The 20420-nt window shown below is 38.7% G+C and overlaps 1 non-coding gene across 1 annotated transcript; it reads right to left on the reverse strand.

Moving 5' to 3' along the window:
* Window positions 1–18504: 18504 nt before the first annotated feature.
* On the reverse strand, window positions 18505–18612 carry LOC148548508 (small nucleolar RNA R71). The gene has a single exon (XR_015897635.1). It is a non-coding gene; the product is annotated as a small nucleolar RNA R71 (small nucleolar RNA).
* Window positions 18613–20420: the final 1808 nt, after the last annotated feature.

Raw genomic sequence — 20420 nt, forward strand, 5'->3', positions numbered from 1 at the left:
ACAAATTGAATGCCATTGGCCGTGGTAATCCAAGCTAACGAAGGATGAAGCGCTTAACAGTTCATTCTCTTGGCAATCCTACTCAAAACGCCACAGATAAGGTCAAATCTTCCGGATCAGAGGATGCTGCTTCTTAGGATTCTAGCCTATACCACAGAGACCCTAATCTCCCCATAAATTGGATGAACTGGTGTCTCGAAAAGTCCCCAACAAAGTCGTGGAATAGCCATCTGAGAGATGTATAATCATAGCTGTTGGCTCGTGCTTTCCAGTCACGTATTCACACGAACCCAAGTAGATGCGGGTGTTTGTCAGGCACGTTCGTCTTAATGTGATGAACAGAGCTGATTGTCACTAATCATCCTATCCACCACGATGAAGATCGGATATACATCTTAGAGATAAATCAAACACGGATCGAAGAAGAAACAGTAATACCTTTATTGATTCATAGGACTCAGCAGGGCTCCTCCCCTCAACATAGGAGGTTTGGAAACTCATACTGATAGGAAAATACAATGTAAAACTCGAAATAATGATTGTCCTCCTAGATCTCCTCGAATGATTGTGTAAAATACACTTTAAATACTAAACAGATGACTAGTAAGGGTAAAATAGTCTTTCAGTGCTAAAATCCACTTCTCGAGCCCACTTAGTGAGTGTTTGGGCTTAGCTTTGATGAGATCCATATGCTATGAGGTCTCTGGGGCATGGAACGCCAGCTAGGGGGTCTTCTCTGGGCGTTTGGACGCTAGCCTCTGCTCCGTGGGCGCTGCACGCCTGGAAGGGGATAGGTAGCTGGCGTTGTATGCCAGTTTTGGGCCTTTTAATCCAAGAAAAAGTATAAACTATTATATATCACGATAAAGCTCTGGAAGTCAGCTTTCCATAGCCGTTGAGAGAGCTCTATTTGGACTTCTATAGCTCTAGAAAAGTTCTTCTGAATGCAAGGAGGTCATATCCGGACAGCATCTGCAATGCTTTCTCTGTCTCTGTATCAGACTTCTGCTCCAGCTCCTCAATTTCAGCCAGAAAATACCTGAAATTGCACAAAAATACAAAAACTCATAATAGAATCCAGAAATATGAATTTAATACTAAAACCTATAAAAACTTAATATAAACTGAATAAAACATAATAAAAAAGTATATAAAAAATAATGCCAAGAAGCGTATAAAATATCCGCTCATCACAACACCAAATTTAAACCCTTGCTTGTCCCTAAGCAACTAAAAACACAATAGGATAAAAAAAGAAAATTAAGATACAATAAATTTCAAAGTTTCTAAAGAAGCTTAGTTATAATTAGATGAGCAGGACTTAGTAGCTTTTTTCTTCTGAATAGTTTTGGCATCTCACTATCTATTGAAACTTAGAATGGTTGGCATATTTAGGAATGCAGAATCCAGATAATATTATTGACTCTCCTAGTTCAGTTCTTTTTTATTTTTAAACACAGCTTTCAGAGTCTTGGTCGTGACCCTAAGCACCTTGTTTTCCAATATTACCACCGGATACAATAATGCCACAGACACTTTAACTGGGTGAACCTTTTCAGATTGTGACTCAGCTTTGCTAGAGTCCCCAGATAGAGGTGTCCAGAGTTCTTAAGCACACTCTTTTTGCTTTGGACCACGACTTTAACCGCTCAGTCTCAAGCTTTTCACTTGACACCTTCACGCCACAAGCACATGGTAAGGGACAGCTTAGTTGAGCCGCTTAGGCCAGGATTTTATTCCTTTGGGCCCTCCTATCCACTGATGCTCAAAGCCTTGGATCCTTTTACTCTTGCCTTTTGGTTTAAAGGGTTACTGGCTTTTTCAATCTGCCTTCCTTTCCCTGCATTTTTGGGCAGTAATGGATTTTCTGCTTTCTCTTTTTTTTTTTTCTCTTTCGCCATTTTTTTCTTTTTTTTTTTCGCATGCATATTAGTTTTTTTCTTTTGCAACATGCCTTTTTTTCTTTTCTTTTTGCTGCTTTTTCTTGCTTCAAGAGTCAATTTTATTGATTTTTCAGATTATCAATAATACTTTTCCTTTTTCCTTATTCTTTCAAGAGCCAACATTTTAAAATTTCAACTTTAAATATGTAGTGTTTGATCATACATTCAGAAAACAAAAGCAATGACACCACATCAACATAATTAAGCTATTCTTATTTTAAACTTGAAATTCATGCATCTCTCAATTCTTTTCAAATAAAATTTTTCTTGGTGAGAGATATATAGAACATTTTACAACTTTAAGACATTAATGCAAATGATCATGCAACTAGAACAGGAAAACAAACAAAACATAACAAAAAGCAAAAAAGGAAAGGAAGTAAAAGAGAACGAGTCCACCTTTAATTGTGGCAATAATGTGATGCTTGATCTCTTCTATGTCATCCCTTTGCCTTTGTTGTTCTTCCCTCATTGCCCTTTGGTCTTCTCTTATGACTCTTTGATCTTCTCTTATTTCATTGAGGGTGGTAGTATGCCCTTGATGCTATATCCTCAATTGCTCCATGTTAGTGCTCAATTCTCCAAGAGAAGTTTGCCATTGATCCCAATAGCTTTGGGGAGGAAAGTACATCCCTTGAGGCATCTCAAGGATCTCATACTGAGGCGGCTGCACAGGCTCTTGTGCATGCTCTCTGGTTTACTCCATGCTCTTCTTAGTGATGGGCTTGTCCTCCCCAATGGAGATATCTCCTTCTATGACAATTCCATCTGAATTACATAGATGACAGATGAGGTATGGGAATGCCAACCTTGCATTGGTGGAAGGCTTCTCAGTTACCTTGTACAGTTCTTGAGGAATCACCTCATGTACTTCTACCTCACTTCCAATCATGATGCAATGGATCATGATGGCTCTGTCAACAGTCACTTCTGACTGATTGCTAGTAAGAATGATGGAAAGTTCACTACAAGAAAAAAGGCCTATGGCTACTGGAATGCTTTAAAAGCATAGCGATATCTCTTGCAGTTGGCACGCTTTAAAAGCGTAGGTGTATCTGCAGCTATTGGCACGCTTTAAAAGCGTACCGATATCTTTCACATATGGCCACGCTTAAAAGCCTGGCAATAGATAAAAGCGTGCCAACAGAAAAGCGTGGCGATAGAGCAACCGGCACACTAGCAGTTGTGACCCTTTCAAAAGCGTGTCGGTAGCTCAAAAAGCGTTGCGAAAAGCTATCGCTATGCTTTTTTTAACTTTTAGCTACGCTTTAAAAGCGTAGCAAAATCCTAGTTTTCTTGCAGTGGTTGGATGAATTCCAACTATCCTCTAGCTATGGCTTTAGGTCAACCCTTCTTAGTTGAATGGGCTTTCCTTGGGAATCCCTTTTCCACTGTGCTCCTTCCACACAAATGTTTGAGAGTACTTGATCTAAACTCTGATCAAAGTTGACTCTCCTAGTGTAAGGATGAGGAGCTCCTTGCATTAAAGGCAAGTTGAACGCCAACCTCACACTTTCTGAGCTGAGACCTAGGATCCAATTCCTTGGATTTGAGTTCACACTAGTGTCATAGTTTTTAGTAACCCATGAATTAGCATAGAACTCTTGCACCATGAGAATTCCAACATCCTGAATTGGATTGGTTAGGACTTCCCAACCTCTTCTCCGAATTTCTCTTCGGATCTCTGGGTACTTATTCTTCTTGAGCATGAAAGGGACCTCAGGGATCACTTTCTTCTCTGCCACTACTTCATAGAAGTAGTCTTGATGGGCTTTGGTGATGAATCTATCCATCTTTCAAGATTCAGAGATAGCGGCTTCTGCCTTTCCTTTCCTTTTTCTAGAGGAGTCTCCAACCTTGGGTGCCATGAATGGTAATGGAAAGAAAAAATCTATGCTTTTCCAACACCAAACTTAAAACTTTGCTCGTCCTCAAGCAAAAATAAGGAAAGGAGAAGAATAGAGTAAAAGAAGAAGAAAATAGATGAAGATAGAGGGAGAGAGAGGGCTTGGCCTTGTGGGGTGTATTAGGGTTTGAGAGGTGTGTGTATGAAGGGTCATAAAGAGGGGTATCTATAGGATGGGGGTAGGTTAGGTTTCGGCCATATGGTGAGTTTTGGGTGGAAAATTTGATTTTGAGTGGGTGGGGGTATGTGGGAGTTATGATGGTTTTGGGGAAGTGGTATAGATGTGATTGGACTAGGGTTTATAGGGAAGTGTGTATGGAGAAGTGTGAAAGTAAGTGGGGTAGCTAAGGTAGGTGAAGATGTTGTGGGACCCACGGGTCCTGAGAGGCTAGGGAATCCAGATTCCCTGCTTCTCTGCACTGGCGTTTGAACGCCCAAGGGCTTCTCTCCTGGCTGGCATTCAACACTAGGAATGCTGCCTATTAGGGGCGTTGAACATCCAGCAGGGATACCCTGGCTGGCGTTAAACTTTAACACTCCATCCAGAGTATTCTGTTTTTACTGTTGTGAAATTCTTTCTCTGTTCTAAATGCTGCACATGATTATGACTCTAAAAGATAAATAAAACAAAATAGAAGGAAATAAATAAATAAATAACTAATTAAGGTTGGGTTGCCTCCCAACAAGCGCTTCTTTAACGTCATTAGCTTGACGGTTAGCTCCTTACGGAGGTAAGTGTGGGCTCAGATTTTTGCCCCTTACAGTGAACTTTCTTTCTGTCCTCTCATGAATGAGCTCCACATGCTCTAGAGATTGGATACGACTCACTGTATGTGGTAAAGATTGCTTCTTAGTAAAGACAACTCTCATGCCAGGTGAGAGGCCTTCAGTTGAAACTTTCTTGTCCTTCCAGCCTTTAGGTACTTTCTTCTTAGTACCTTTGTGCTTAGAGCTTGTTGAGGGCTGCCTAACACCAAACTTAGAATTGATGTTTTCGGGCTCTGTAATGCTCTGCATAGAATGAGAGGGTTGGAACACTAGGTATTACACAGTTATCTCTCTTTTAGAGGGAGAATTGGGATGAGGCATCTTGAATAAGATACGATCCTCCCCTAGTTGTAGAGTTAGTTCTCCCTTAGCTACATCAATGATGGCTTTGGCAGTGGCCAGGAAAGGTATTCCAAGGATGACAGAGTCATTCTCATCCTCTCCTATGTCCAAGACATCCTCTACTAAGCCATATGTCTTCTTCATTGTCTTGTCTGCCATCTCTAATGAGATGTATGGAGCTTATACCTCAAGGATGCCCAGCTTCTCTATTACAGAGAGTGGCATGAGGTTTATGCTTGAACCTAGGTCACATAGAGCCTTTTCAGAGGTCATGGTGCCTATGGTGCAAGGAATTAGAAATTGTCTAGGATCTGGAAGCTTCTGAAGTAGCCTCTGCTGAACTAAAGCATGGAGTTCTTTGGTAAGCAGCAGAGGTTCTTCCTCCAAAGGCTTTGTACCAAATAGCTTGGCATTCAGCTTTATAAGATCTCCTAGGTACCGAGCAACTTGCTCTTTCCTAGTGTCTTCATCCTCATCAGAGAATGAGTAGTCATCAGAACTCATGCATTGCAGAAGTGTATGCAAAGGACACTTTATAGTCTTTATGGTTTCCTTTGGTTCTGGGCTAGAGGGTTTTTGAGTGGGATTTAAGCACTCAAGGGGTGTGCTTTGACTGGCATTCAACGCCAGCTCTATGAGCTCCTTAGGCGTTGAACGCCCTTGCTGTCCACCCAGACTAGCGATAAACGCCAGTCCCACTAGCATTTTGGGCATTGAATGCCCAGCAGGGATGTCCTAGTTAGTGTTCAACGCCAGCTTCCCTGGGTTTTTGGGCGTTGAACGCCCAGTGAGGGGTTCCTCACTAGCGTTCAGCACCAGAATGGCTGCATGGTTGGGCGTTGAATGCCCAGTGAAGGGTTTCTCACTGGCGTTCAGCACGAGGAAGCCTGCCAGGTTGGGCCTTGAACGCCCAGTGAGGGGTTCCTCACTAGCGTTCAACGCCAGGTAGCCTGGGTGTTTGGGCGTTGAACGCCCAGCCAGTGCTCCCTGGCTGGCGTTCAACGCCAGCTCTGCTGCCAGGATGGGCGTTGAACACCCAGTGAGAGGTTCTTCACTAGCGCTCAGCACCTGGCTTGCTTCCAGATTGGGTGTTGAACGCCCAGTGATATGGCCTTCACTGGCATTCAATGCCTTCCCATTCTCCTCAGATTTGGCCTCTACCTCCATGGCTATGGCCTTGCACTTATTTCTTGGATTCACCTCAGTGTTGCTAGGAAGAGTTTCAGGAGGGATCTTAGGGATCCTCTTGCTCAGTTGACCAACTTGAACTTTCAAGTTTCTAATGGAGGACCTTGTTTCATTAATAAAACTATCAGTGGTCTTAGAGAGGCTGGAAACCATAGTAACTAAGTCAGAAAGACTCTGCTTAGAGGTTTCCATGTTCCCTTGAGAAGATGGGAATGATGGTTTGTTATTGAACCTATTCTGGTTCCTTCCACCTTGGTTGTTATTGAAACCTTGCTGAGGTTTCTGTTGATCCTTCCATGAAAGGTTAGGATGGTTCCTCCATGAAGGATTACAGGTGTTTTCATAGGGTTCTCCCATGTAATTCACCTCATCCATGGTAGGTTGATCAAGATCATAAGTTTTTTCTTCAGGAGAAGCTTTCTAAGTACTTCTAGCTGCAGTTTGTATTCCAGTCAGATGCTGGGAGATCATGTTGACCTATTAGGTCAAGATCTTATTCTAAGCCAATATGGCATTCAAAGCTTCAATTTCATGAACTCCTTTCTTCTGAGAGATTCCACGGTTAACAGGATTTCTTTCAGAAGTATACCTGAACTAGTTATTTGCAACCATCTTAATGAGTTTTCTTTCTTGTGCAGGTGTTTTCTTCAAGTGGAGAGATCCACCTGTAGAGCTGTCACCATCATAGAACACACCTATGATAGACCATTTTGAAAGCATGTCAAGAGGACATCTCTTGATCAGTTGCTTATATCTTTCTTAAGCTTCATAGAGTGATTCACCTTCTCTTTAATTTTACTCTAATTTTACTCATCGTTTGAGGGGGAAAGAACTTAGCCAGAAAAGCATTAACCAGCTTTTTCCAAGAGTCAAGACTTTCTCTTGGTTGGGCATCCAACCATAGCTTAGATCTGTCTCTTACAGCAAAGGGAAAGAGCATCAGCTTGTAGACTTTAGGATTTACTCGATTAGTCTTTATAGTATCACAGATCTGTAAGAACTCAGTTAAAAACTGATGTGGATCTTCCATTGGAAGTTCATGGAATTTGCAGTTCTACTGCAGAAGAGAGACTAACTGAGGCTTAAGCTCAAAATTCTTAGCTCCAATGGCAGGTACAGAAATAATTCTGCCATAAAAGTCAAAGGTAGGCATGGTGAAGTCACCATGAACCTTTCTGGGCTCCTCTTGAGGTTCGGTCATGTCTTCCTTTTCTTGTTCAAAACTTTCTAAAAGGTCTCTTCTGGAGTGTTATGCTCTAGCTTGATATAAACACCTCCTTAGAGTTTTCTCAGGTTCAAGATCAGGAGTCAAGAGGAGCTCTTTATGCCTGTTCTTAGTCATAAATAAGAAAAGAAGAAAGAAGAAAAAGAAGAAAGCTTTTTGTGCTACTTAGACCAAAGAACTTCCAGTTAGATGTGAAGAAAGAAGAAGAAGATAGAAAAGTGAAGATAGAGGATGAGGGAGAAGAATAATTCGAATAGTAGAAGTAAGAAGAGAAGAATTAGAAATAAAAGAGATAAATAAGAATTAAAATATTTTTATTTTTATTTATTAATTAAATATTTTCAAAAATTAAGTTAATTAATTTAAAAGGATTTAAAATTTAAATATTAAATTTTCAAAAATAGAAGAGATAGAAGAAGAAGTTTTCGAAAATTAAGAGAGAGAAGAGTTAGTTAGGTAGTTTTGAAAAAGAAGAGAGGGAAGATAGTTAATTAATTAAGAAAAATTTTAATTTAAAATAAGATAGAAGATAAGAATAGATTTGAAATTAAAATAAGATAAGAGACAAGATAAGAAAATATTTGAAATCGAAATTTTAAAATTCAAAAAAGATAAGATATGAAATTAAAAAGATTTGAAAGAGATTGAATTTTAAAATTTTGTAGTTAGAAAAGATAAGATAGGAAATTAAAAACATTTGAAAGAGATTTTAAAAAGATAAGATTTTGAAATTTGATTTTAAAAAAGATATGATTTTTTTAAAATTTGAAATTTGAATTCTTAAATTTTAAAATTTGAAAAAGATAAGATAAAATTTTTAAATTTTGAAAAAGATGAGAAAAAGATAAGAGTTTTGAAAAAGATAAGATTTTTAATTTTGAAAAGATTTGACTTTTGAAATTTTGAAAACTAAGATAACATAAGATAAAAATTTGAAATTAAAATCTGAATTTTATGAAAAAATTTCGAAAATTAAGTAAAAAGAAAAATAGAAAAGATATTTTTTTATTTTTGAATTTAATGATGAAAGAGAAAAACAAGTCAAAGACACAAAAAAATTTTAGATCTAGTGCACCATAATTTCAAAAATTTTGGAGGGAATCACACAGGGACACCAAACTTAAAAATATTAAGATCAAAACACAAAAAAGACTCAAGAACACCTTGAAGACTAACAAGAACAAAAAGAATAAGACTCAAGAAATTTAAAGAACACAAGAGCAAACAAAGAACACCAAACTTAAAAATAAAAAAAAACAAATATATATTTCCAAAAATTAAAAGAAAAATAACAAGAGGAAACCAACCTTAAAGAATTGAAACAAGATTTAATCAAAGAGAAACTATTTTTGAAAAATTTTTAAAAGGAAGATACCAAAAAATCGAAAATTGCAATAGGATCAAAAACAAAGACTCAAAGAAACAAAAATTTACCAAGAACAAAGATTAAACAAAAAAAATAAAAATATTTTTGAAAAGCTTTTTAAATTTTCGAAAAAATAGAGTAGAGAAAAAATAAAAGACTCAACAAGAACATAAACAAAGAGACTCAAACAAAATCAAAGATCAAACAAAGAAAAGAAAAATATTTTGGAAAAACTTTTTTTTTTCAAAAATTTGAAAAAGAAGAAAATAAAAATAAAAGACTCAAATAAAATAAAATAAAATAAATTACCTGATCTAGAGAGCAAGACAATTCGTCAGTTTGTCCAAACTCAACAATCTCCGGCAATGGCGCCAAAAACTTGGTAGCACGAATCCCCACACATTCGTACTATTGTACCAGCAAGTGCACTGGATTGTCCAAGTAATACCTGAGCCAGCCAGGGTTGATCCCACGAGGATTGTGGTTTGAAGCAAGCTATGGTTATCTTGCAGGTCTTAGTTAGGCAAATCAAAAGGTTGTTGATTTTATGTCATATATGGAGTTGTATTAGGATTAAAATCAGTAATAGGAATAAAGAAAAAGAGGTAGAAAATACTAATAGGAATAGGGTTAAGGATTGTAGTTGCTTTGTCTTTCTGAATTAACTCTGGTACTACTGTCTTCTTTGCTTGTGAATGATCTTCTTCTATGGCAGGCTGTATGTGATCAACACCATGGGCCGTGGTCATTGATCTCCTCTGCTATAGATTGAACGCCATTGGTCGTGGTCATCCAATTTGATGAAGGGTGAAGCGCTTTGCAGTTCATTCCCTTGGCGATCCTACCCAAAATGCCACAGAAAAGGTCGAATCTTTTGGATCAGAGGATGCTACTTCTTTGGATTCTAGCCTATACCACAGAGACTCTAATCTTCCCAGAAATTGGCTGAACTGGTGTCCCGAGAAGTCCCCAACGAAGTCCTTGATTAGCTGTCTAAGAGATGTATAATCATAGTTGTTGGCTTGTGCTTTCCAGTCACGTATTGACACGAACCCAAGTAGATGCAGGTGTTTGTCAGGCACGTTCGTCTTAATGTGATGAACAGACTTGATTGTCACTGATCATCCTATCCACCACGATGAAGATCGGATATACATCTTAGAGATAAATCAAACACGGATTGAAGAAGAAACAATAATACTTTTATTAATTGATAGGACTCAGCAGGGCTCCTCCCCTTAACCTAGGAGGATTAGAAACTCATACTGATAGAAAAATACAATGTAAAACCCAAATTAATGGCTTTCCTCCTAGATCTCCTCGAATGATTATGTAAAATACACTTTAAATACTAAACAGATGACTAGTAAGTGTAAAACAATCTTTTTAGTGCTAAAATTCACTTCTGAGCCCCACTTAGTGAGTGTTTGGACTGATCTTTGATGAGATCCATGTGCTATGTGGTCTCTGGGACATGGAACGCCAGCTAGGGTATCCTCTCTGGGCATTTGGACGCTTGGCTCTGCTCTCTGGGTGCTGGACGCCTGGAAGGGGCAGTATATGGCGTTGGACATCAGCTTTCGATAGCCATTGAGAGCGCTCCATTTGGACTTTTGTAGCTCCAGAAAAGCTCTTCCGAATGTAAGGAGGTCAGATCCTAATAGCATCTGCAGTACTTTCTCTGTCTTTGAATCAGACTTCTGCTCAAGCTCCTCAATTTCAGCCAGAAAATACCTGAAATTGCACAAAAACACAAAAACTCATAGTAGAATTCAAAAATGTGAATTTAACACTAAAGCCTATAAAAACTTAATAAAAACTAATAAAACATACTAAAAACTATATGAAAACAATGCTAAAAAGCATATAAAATATCCGCTCATCAAATCCCATTCTGGGGGTATGATAACCAGTGCTATAGTGAGTTTAGCTTTTAAGGTTTCAAAAGCATGTTTGCATTCATCATTAAAAATAAATGGATTGTTAAACACCAGCAAGTTGCTTAGTGGTTTGGCTATTTTTGAGAAATCTTTGATGAATCTCCTGTAAAATCCAGCATGTCTAAGAAAACTTCTCACTGCTTTCACATTGATTGGTATAGGAAGCTTTTCTATGATCTCTATTTGAGTTTTGTCAACTTCTATACCCTTGTTTGAAACTTTATGCCCAAGAACAATGCCTTCTGGTACCATGAAATGACATTTTTTTCCAATTCAAGACTAAGTTTATTTCTTGGCATATTTTCAAGACAAGGGTTAGATGATCAAAACAAGTGTCAAAAGAGTTATCAAAAATAAAAAAATCATCCATAAAAACCTCTAAGAATTTTTCTGCCATGTCAGAAAATATAGAAAGCATACACCTTTCAAAGGTTGCTGGAGCATTTCATAGCCCAAAGGGCATCCTTCTGTAGGCAAAGACTTCGAAGGGACAGGTGAAAGAGGTCTTTTCTTGGTCCTTGGGATCCACTACTATCTGATTGTACCCGGAGTACCCATCTAAGAAGCAATAGTAGGCATGGCCAGCCAATCTTTCTAGCATCTGATTAATGAAGGGGAGAGGGAAGTGGTCCTTCCTTGTAGTATCATTCAATCTCCTGTAGTCAATGCGCATTCTCCACCCGGTCACTATCCTTGTAGGGATGAGTTCATTCCTTTCATTAAAGATGACAGTCATGCCTCCCTTCTTAGGGACCACCTGGACTGGACTAACCCAAGAGCTGTCAGAAATGGGGTATATGATTTTAGCATTCCATAACTTCATCACCTCCTTTTGAACCACCTCTTTCATAGTTGGATTGAGCCTCCTTTGAGGTTGCACCACTATGCATGCAAATAGTAGGGCTTATACCCTTGATGTCATCAATTGTCCATCTTAGAGCAGTTTTGTGAGTTTTTAACACCTCAAGCAGCTTTACTTCATCTTGTGTACTTAAAGAGGAGTTGATGATTACTAGAAGGGTGTCCTTCCTACCAAGGAATGAATATTTGAGGGGGAAGAAGCTTGAGTTCTGGATTTGGTGCCTCCTCTGTCTTTCCTTCAAGAGAGTTTTTGACTTCTTTCTTCTTTTTAGCATCTTTAACTTCAATCTCTTGAATTTCTTCTTCTTGTTCTTCGTGATGACTTGTTTCAAGCACGTCTTCCACCAAGGTTTCTATCATCTCTGCCCTTATATGGTTCCCTTTCTCAGGGGGTATTGCATTGCCTTAAAGACATTAATGATCATTTGCTCATTATGTACCTTGAGAACCATTTCAACTTTTTCTACATCTATGATGGCTCTTGCTATGGCTAAGAAAGGTCACCCCAAGATAATTGAGTTATGTCCCTCCTCTTCCATATCTAGGATCACAAAGTCAGTAAGGAAGATAAACTCTCTAACCTTCACCAATAAATTTTCCACAACTCCATTAGGTATCTTGAGAGATCTATCAGCCATTTGAAGTGACATTGTAGTGGGTTTAACTTCCTCTATTGACAGCTTTTTCATCATGGAGAGAGGTATCAGATTTATACTGCCACCCAGGTCACAAAGAGCTTTTTCAAATGTTATGTTGCCTACGGTACATGATATGAGGAAACTCCCTGGATCCTTGAGTTTTGGTGGAATCCCCCTTTGGATTACAGCACTACATTCGTGGGTGAGGATCATATTTTCCTTCTCTTTCCAGCTCCTTTTCTTGGTGATGAGTTCCTTGAGAAACTTTGTATAAAGTGGCATTTGTTCTAAGGCTTTAGGCAGTGGAATGTTGATCTCCAATTTCTTGAAAATCTCTTAGAACTTAGGGAATTGTTGATCCTTCGTCTCCTTGTGCAATCTCTGAGGGTAAGGTAGTGGAGCAACATATGGTTTCACTTCCTCCTTCCTCTCTTGTGGTTGTGACTCTGAGACTTGCTTGCTTTTCCTTGGAGCATATGGTTCATTATCCTTCTTGGGATCTATCTTATCATTTTCCTCAACCTCTATCTCTTCATTGCTGTCAACCCTGTTGTCCTTTCCCATTGATTTGCCACTCCTAAGCTATATGGCTTTGCATTCTTCTTTTGGATTTGGAATGGTGTCACTTGGGAAGGTAATAATTGGCCTTTTAGCAGGCTGCTTGGATAGTTGCCCTATTTGTCTTTCAAGGTTTCTCATTGATGCTTCATAGTTCTTGCGTGTCATCTCTTGATCTTTCATGAAATTTTTCATCATCATCTCTAGATTTGAGATTCTTTAAGACTCTTAATGTGGTTGAGGTTGTGTGTGGGATACTGATGGTTGGTGGAAGTTGTTTGAGTTATTTGAAGGATTGTTTTTTAGGTAGAATGTGGTTGTGGAGAGGTTATTTTGTGGTTTTCTGTATGGATTGTTGTTAGTGGGGGGTGATGGTTCTAGTTGCTTGTGTTATGAAAGTTATTGGGATTAGTGTTCCTCTGCCATTGGTTCTGGTTGTCTCCCCATCTCAATTTGGGGTGGTTCCTCCATGAGGAGTTATAAGTGTCCCCATGGAAATCATTGTAGGGATAGCTTGTGTTATGCATGTATTGGACTTGTTCAGGCTACTGCTCATTGTTGTATTCCTCAAAGCTTTCTTCATTTTGGCCCCATATATTTGGAGCTTGGCTTGTTGTACTTATTGCTGCCAATTGAAGTCCATCCATCTTGTTCATACCCTGGGTCGACCTATCCGACCCGGGCTAATTGAAAACAAAGCAACCGACCTCTTCAGGTCAGATCTCCCGACCTCTACTTTAAAGAGGACGGCCAAATCGACAAAAGAAGCCCAAAACAGGCCCAAACGAAGGGACACAACACAATATAAAGGCAACTAAAGCCTAGAAAGATAAAGGTGGTTCCCCTAAGAGATAAGGAGACTTCACCCAAAGATAAGATAATATAACTAACTTATCTTATCTAAGAAGGTTAGCCCACACAACTATAAATACACTAGAGCACCCAAGTATAACTCATACTATGATTCTACAAAATACCTACTTAAAGCTCATGCTAACTTAGGCATCGGAGTCATTTGCAGGTACCACCACCCTCCGGTGAACAAGGATCAGCAGCACCACCAAGGTCAACAAGTCGAACACGACAATTCCGGCCACCACAGCAGATCTCATCCGAGATCGACCTTCAGTTTCAGGTAACCCCCGGAACATTGGCACCGTTGCCGGGGACCTGGAAGTCATTCCATCATCATGGCTGACAACCTGGACAACGATTATAACTCCGGTTTGGAAGAAAGAACACCTCATAAGAACGCGGACATCACACCAAAGAATACATCTCAACCAAATGGAGACAAGCATTCGCCAAACATGGAAATTTTAGAGGCTCTACAAGCTCAACAGGATCGTCTCAAATAACTCGAAAAAGAGGCCGAGCATCAACGAGAAGCCGAGAGGAACCTTCGGAGAGAAACTAGGTGACGCCGAGAGCTAGAAGACAAGCTCCTAAAGCTCGAGGATGACCTCAAAACTAAAACTGTTCAGTCCAGTCACGACGGCAGCTCCCACAGAGATCAAGACCCATTCACAAAAGAAATCATGAAAGCTAAAGTCTCAAAAGACTTCAAAGCTTCTGACATGATCCTATATGATGGCTGATGAGCGGATAATTTATACGCTTTTTGGCATTGTTTTTAATATGTTTTTAGTAGAATCTAGTTACTTTTAGGGATGTTTTCATTAGTTTTTATGTTAAATTCACATTTCTGGATAGTACTATGAGTTTGTGTGTTTTTCTGTGATTTCAGGTATTTTCTGACTGAAATTGAGGGACTTGAGCAAAAATCAGATTCAGAGGTTGAAGAAGGACTGCTGATGCTGTTGGATTCTAACCTCCCTGCACTCAAAGTGGATTTTCTGGAGCTACAGAACTCGAAATGGCGCGCTTCCAATTGCGTTGGAAAGTAGACATCCAGGGCTTTCCAGCAATGTATAATAGTCCATACTTTGGCCAAGTTTAGACGACGCAAACTGGCGTTCAACACCAGATCTCTGCCCAATTCTGGCATCCAGCGCCAGAAAAGGATCCAAAACCAGAGTTGAACGCGAGAAATGGATCAAAACCTGGCGTTCAACTCCAGAAATGACCTCTGCACGTGGAAAGTTAAAGCTCAGCCCAAGCACACACCAAGTGCGCCCCAGAAGTGAATTTATGCATCAATTACTTACTTCTGTAAACCCTAGTAGCTAGTTTATTATAAATAGGACCTTTCACTATTGTATTAGACGTCTTTTTGACCATCTTTGATCAGTTGTATGCTATCTTAGATCACGTTTGAGGGCTGGCCTCTCGGCCATGCCTGGACTTTCACTTATGTATTTTCAACGGTAGAGTTTCTACACTCCATAGATTAAGGTGTGGAGCTCTGCTGTTCCTCAAAGATTAATGCAAAGTACTACTGTTTTCCATTCAATTCATCTTGTTTCGCTTCTAAGATATTCATTCGTACTTCAATCTGAATGTGATGAACGTCACAATCATCATCATTCCCTATGAACGCGTGCCTGACAACCACTTCCGTTCTACCTTAGACTGAATGAGTATCTCTTAGATCTCCTAACCAGAATCTTCGTGGTGTAAGCTAGATTGATGGCGGCATTCAAGAGAATCCGGAAGGTCTAAACCTTGTCTGTGGTATTCCGAGTAGGATTCAATGAATGAATGACTGTGACGAGCTCCAAACTCGCGATTGCGGGGCGTTAGTGACAGACGCAAAAGGATAGTAAATCCTATTCCAGCATGATCGAGAATCGACAGATGAAAAGCCGTGCCGTGACAGGGTGCATTGACCATTTTCACTGAGAGGATAAGATGAAGCCATTGACAAGGGTGATGCCTCCAGACGATTAGCCGTGCCGTGACAGGGCATTGGATCATTTTCCCGAGAGATGACCGAAAGTAGCCATTGACAGTGGTGATGTATCACATAAAGCCAGCCATGGAAAGGAGTAAGACTGATTGGATGAAGATAGCAGGAAAGCAGAGGTTCAGAGGAACGAAAGCATCTCCATTCGCTTATCTGAAATTCTCACCAATTCATTACATAAGTATTTCTATCCCTATTCTATTAATTATTATTCGAAAACACCGTTATCAATTTATATCTGGCTAACTGAGATTTGCAAGGTGACCATAGCTTGCTTCATACCAACAATTTCCGTGGGATTCGACCCTTACTCACGTAAGGTATTACTTGGACGACCCAGTGCACTTGCTGGTTAGTTACACGGAGTTGTGAACCATGGTCTTGGCATCATGTTTTTGGCGCCATTTCCAGGGAAAGAAAGAGCAATAAATTTTACATAATTAAAGTGTAATCACGATTCTGCGTACCAAGTTTTTGGCGCCGTTGCCGGGGATTGTTCGAGTTTGGACAACTGACGGTTCATCCTGTTGCTCAGATTAGGTAATTTTCTTTTTATTTTACTTTCAAAAATTTTTCAAAAATATTTCTAAAATTTTCTCATCTGTTTTCGAAAAAAAAAAAATTTTATTCAAAATTTTTAAAGAATGAATTCTAGTGTTTCATGAAGCATGTGAAGCCTGGCTGGCTGTAAAGCCATGTCTAAATTTATTTGGACTGAGGCAGCAATTTGTTATCAAGAGCAAGCTAGTTGTTGTTAATCCACCTGCTACTGTTCCTGATTTACATGCTAAAGCTTGGCTGGCCATTGGCCATGTCTAGTGTTTTGGACCGGAGCTTTCATTGAAAGCTTGGCTAGCTCATGAGCCATGTCTAATTCCTGGACTGAAGCTTTAGACTAAACATGGCAAGATTCCTGGAATTCATGTTAAAAATTTTGGAATCCTTATTTTTTCTTTTTCATATAATTTTCGAAATAAAAATCCAAAAAAATTAGAAAATCATAAAAATCAAAAATATTTTTTTGTGTTTCTTGTTTGAGTCATGAGTCATGTTATAAGTTTGGTGTCAATTGCATGTGCATCTTGCATTTTTCGAAAATTCATGCATTCATAGTGTTCTTCATGTTCTTCAAGTTGTTCTTGGTAAGTCTTCTTGCTTGATCTTTGCATTTGCATGTTTTGTGTCTTTTCTTGTTTTTCATATGCATTCTTGAATTCTTAGTGTCTAAGCATTAAAGAATTCTAAGTTTGGTGTCTTGCATGTTTCCTTTGCATTAAAAATTTTTCAAAATTGTGTCTATGATGTTCATCTTGACATTCATAGTGTTCTTGGTGTTCATCTTGACATTCATAGCATTCTTGCATGCATCACATGTTTTGATCTAAAAATTTCATGCATTGCATCTCTTTAGTGTTTTTCTCTCTCATCATAAAAATTTCAAAAAAATCAAAAAAATATCTTTCCCATTTTCTCTCATCAAATTCGAAAATTTGGATTGACTTTTTCAAAAATTTTTAAAAATCAAATTGTTTCTCATGAGTCAAATCAAATTTTCAATTTGAAAATCTTATCTTTTTCAAAATCTTTTTCAAAAATCAAATCTTTTTTCTTAGTTATTTTCGAAAATTCCAAAAATATTTTTCAAAAATCTTTTTCTTATTTTTATATCAAATTTTCGAAAATAACATAATCAATTAATGTTTTGATTAAAAAATTTGAAGTTTGTTACTTGCTTGTTAAGAAAGATTCAAACTTTGAGTTCTAGAATCATATCTTGTGATTTCTTATGAATCAAGTCATTAATTGAGATTTTAAAAATCAAATCTTTTTCAAAATTAATTTCTAAAATATCTTCTTATCTTACCTTTTTCAAAAAGTTGGTTTCAAAATATCTTTTCTAACCTCCTAACTTCTTATCTTTTCAAAATTTGTTTCCACTAACTAACTAACTTTTTGTTTGTTTCTTAACTTTTTCAAAACTACCTAACTAACTCTCTCTCTCTAATTTTCGAAAATATCTTCCCTCTTTTTCAAAAATTTCTTTTTAATTAACTAATTATTCATATTTTTATTTTTGATTTTAAAAATTTTCGAAAAATACTAATATTTTTCAAAAACCATTTTTGAAAATCACTAACCCTTTTTCAAAAATTATTTTCGAAAATTCTCCCTCTCCCATCTTATTTTATTTATTTATTCATCTACTAACATCTCATCTCACATCTCAACCCTCCTCACAGTTGTGTTTCTTCCATTATATTACATTCTTTGTCTCCCCCTCTTCTTCTACTCACACAGGGATCCCTATACTGTGGTATAAAGGATCCATATTATTATTATTATTATTTCTGTGCCCTCTTCTTTGTCATATGAGCAGGAACAAGGACAAGAATATTCTTGTTGAAGCAGATCCAGAACCTGAAAGGACTCTGAAGAGAAAATTAAGAGAAGCTAAATTACAACAATCCAGAGATAACCTTTCAGAAATTTTCGAACAGGAAGAGGAGATGGCAGCTGAAAATAATAATAATGTAAGGAAGATGCTTGGTGACTTTACTGCACCTAATTCCAATTTACATGGAAGAAGCATCTCCATTCCTGCCATTGAAGCAAACAACTTTGAGCTGAAACCTCAATTAGTTTCTCTGATGCAGCAGAACTGCAAGTTTCATGGACTTCCATCTGAAGATCGTTTTCAGTTCTTAACTGAATTCTTGCAGATATGTGATACTGTTAAGACTAATGGAGTAGATCCTGAAGTCTACAGGCTCATGCTTTTCCCTTTTGCTGTAAGAGACAGAGCTAGATTATGGTTGGATTCTCAACCTAAAGACAGCCTGAACTCTTGAGATAAGCTGGTCACGGATTTCTTAGCCAAGTACTTTCCTCCTCAAAAGCTGAGCAAGCTTAGAGTAGATGTTCAAACCTTCAGACAGAAAGAAGGTGAATCCCTCTATGAAGCTTGGGAAAGATACAAACAGTTGACCAAAAAGTGTCCTTCTGACATGCTTTCAGAATGGACCATCCTGGATATATTCTATGATGGTTTATCTGAGCTATCAAAAATGTCACTGGACACTTCTGCAGGTGGATCCATTCACCTAAAGAAAACGCCTGTAGAAGCTCAAGAACTCATTGACATGGTTGCTAATAACCAGTTCATGTACACTTCTGAAAGGAATCCTGTGAGCAATGGGACGCCTATGAAGAAGGGAGTTCTTGAAGTTGATACTCTGAATGCCATATTGGCTCAGAATAAAATATTGACTCAGCAAGTCAATATGATCTCTCAGAGTCTGCATGGAATGCAAGCTGCATCCAACAGTACTCAAGAGGCATCTTCTGAAGAAGAAGCTTATGATCCTGAAAACCCTGCAATAGCAGAGGTAAATTATTTAGGTGAACCTTATAGAAACACCTATAACTCATCATGGAGAAATCATCCAAATTTCTCATGGAAGGATCAAAAGCCTTAACAAGGCTTTAATAATGGTGGAAGAAACAGGTTTAGCAATAATAAACCTTTTCCATCATCCACTCAGCAACAGACAGAGAACTCTGAACAAAATACTTCTAATTTGGCAAACTTAGTCTCTGATCTGTCTAAGGCTACTGTAAGTTTCATGAATAAAACAAGATCTTCCATTAGAAATTTGGAAGCACAAGTGGGCCAGCTGAGTAAAAGGATCACTGAAATCCCTCCCAATACTCTCCCAAGCAATACAGAAGAGAACCCAAAAGGAGAGTGCAAGGCCATTGACATAAGCACCATGGCAGAACCTACAAGGGGAGTGGAGGACGTGAATCCCAAGGAGGAAGACCTCCTGAGACGTCCAGTGATCAATAAGGAGCTTCCCTCTGAGGAACCAAAGGACTCTGAGGCTCATCTAGAGGCCATAGAGATTCCATTGAACCTCCTTATGCCCTTCATGAGCTCTGATGAGTATTCCTCTTCTGAAGAGAATAAGGATGTTACTGAAGAGCAAACTGCCAACTTTCTTGGTGCAATCATGAAGCTGAATGCCAAATTATTTGGCATTGATACTTGGGAAGTTGAACCTCCCTTGTTCATCAATGAACTAAGTGACCTGGATCAACTGACATTGCCTCAGAAGAGACAGGATCCTGGAAAGTTCATAATACCCTGTACCATAGGCACCATGATCTTTAAGGCTCTATGTGACCTTGGTTCAGGAATAAACCTCATGCCCCTCTCTGTAATAGAGAAACTGGGAATCTATGGGGTGCAAGCTGCTAAAATCTCATTAGAGATGGCAAACAGTTCAAGAAAACAGGCATATGGACAAGTAGAGGACGTGTTAGTAAAGGTTGAAGGCCTTTACATCCCTGCTGATTTCATAGTCCTGGATACTGGAAAGGAAGAGGATGAATCCATCATCCTAGGAAGACCTTTCCTGGCCACAGCAAGAGCTGTGATTAATGTTGACAGAGGTGAAATAATCCTTCAATGGAATAAGTACTCCCTTGTGTTTAAAACTCAAGGATCTCCCTCTGCAACCATGGAGAGGAAGCATGAAAAGCTTCTCTCAAAGCAGAGTCAACCCAAGCCCCCACAGTCAAACTCTAAGTTTGGTGTTGGGAGGCCATAACCAAACTCTAAGTTTGGTGTTGAACTCCCATATCCAAACTCTAAGTTTGGTGTTGGAGAGTCTCAACAAAGCTCTGCACATCTGTGAGGCTCCATGAGAGCCCACTGTCAAGCTATTGACATTAAAGAAGCGCTTGTTGGGAGGCAACCCAATTTTTATTTATCTAACAATATTTTTCTTAGTTATATGTCTTTATAGGTTCATGATCA

Source organism: Arachis ipaensis, chromosome B8 (genome assembly GCF_059453495.1).
Source record: "Arachis ipaensis isolate K30076 ecotype BB chromosome B8, ASM5945349v1, whole genome shotgun sequence".
Lineage (NCBI taxonomy): Eukaryota > Viridiplantae > Streptophyta > Magnoliopsida > Fabales > Fabaceae > Arachis > Arachis ipaensis.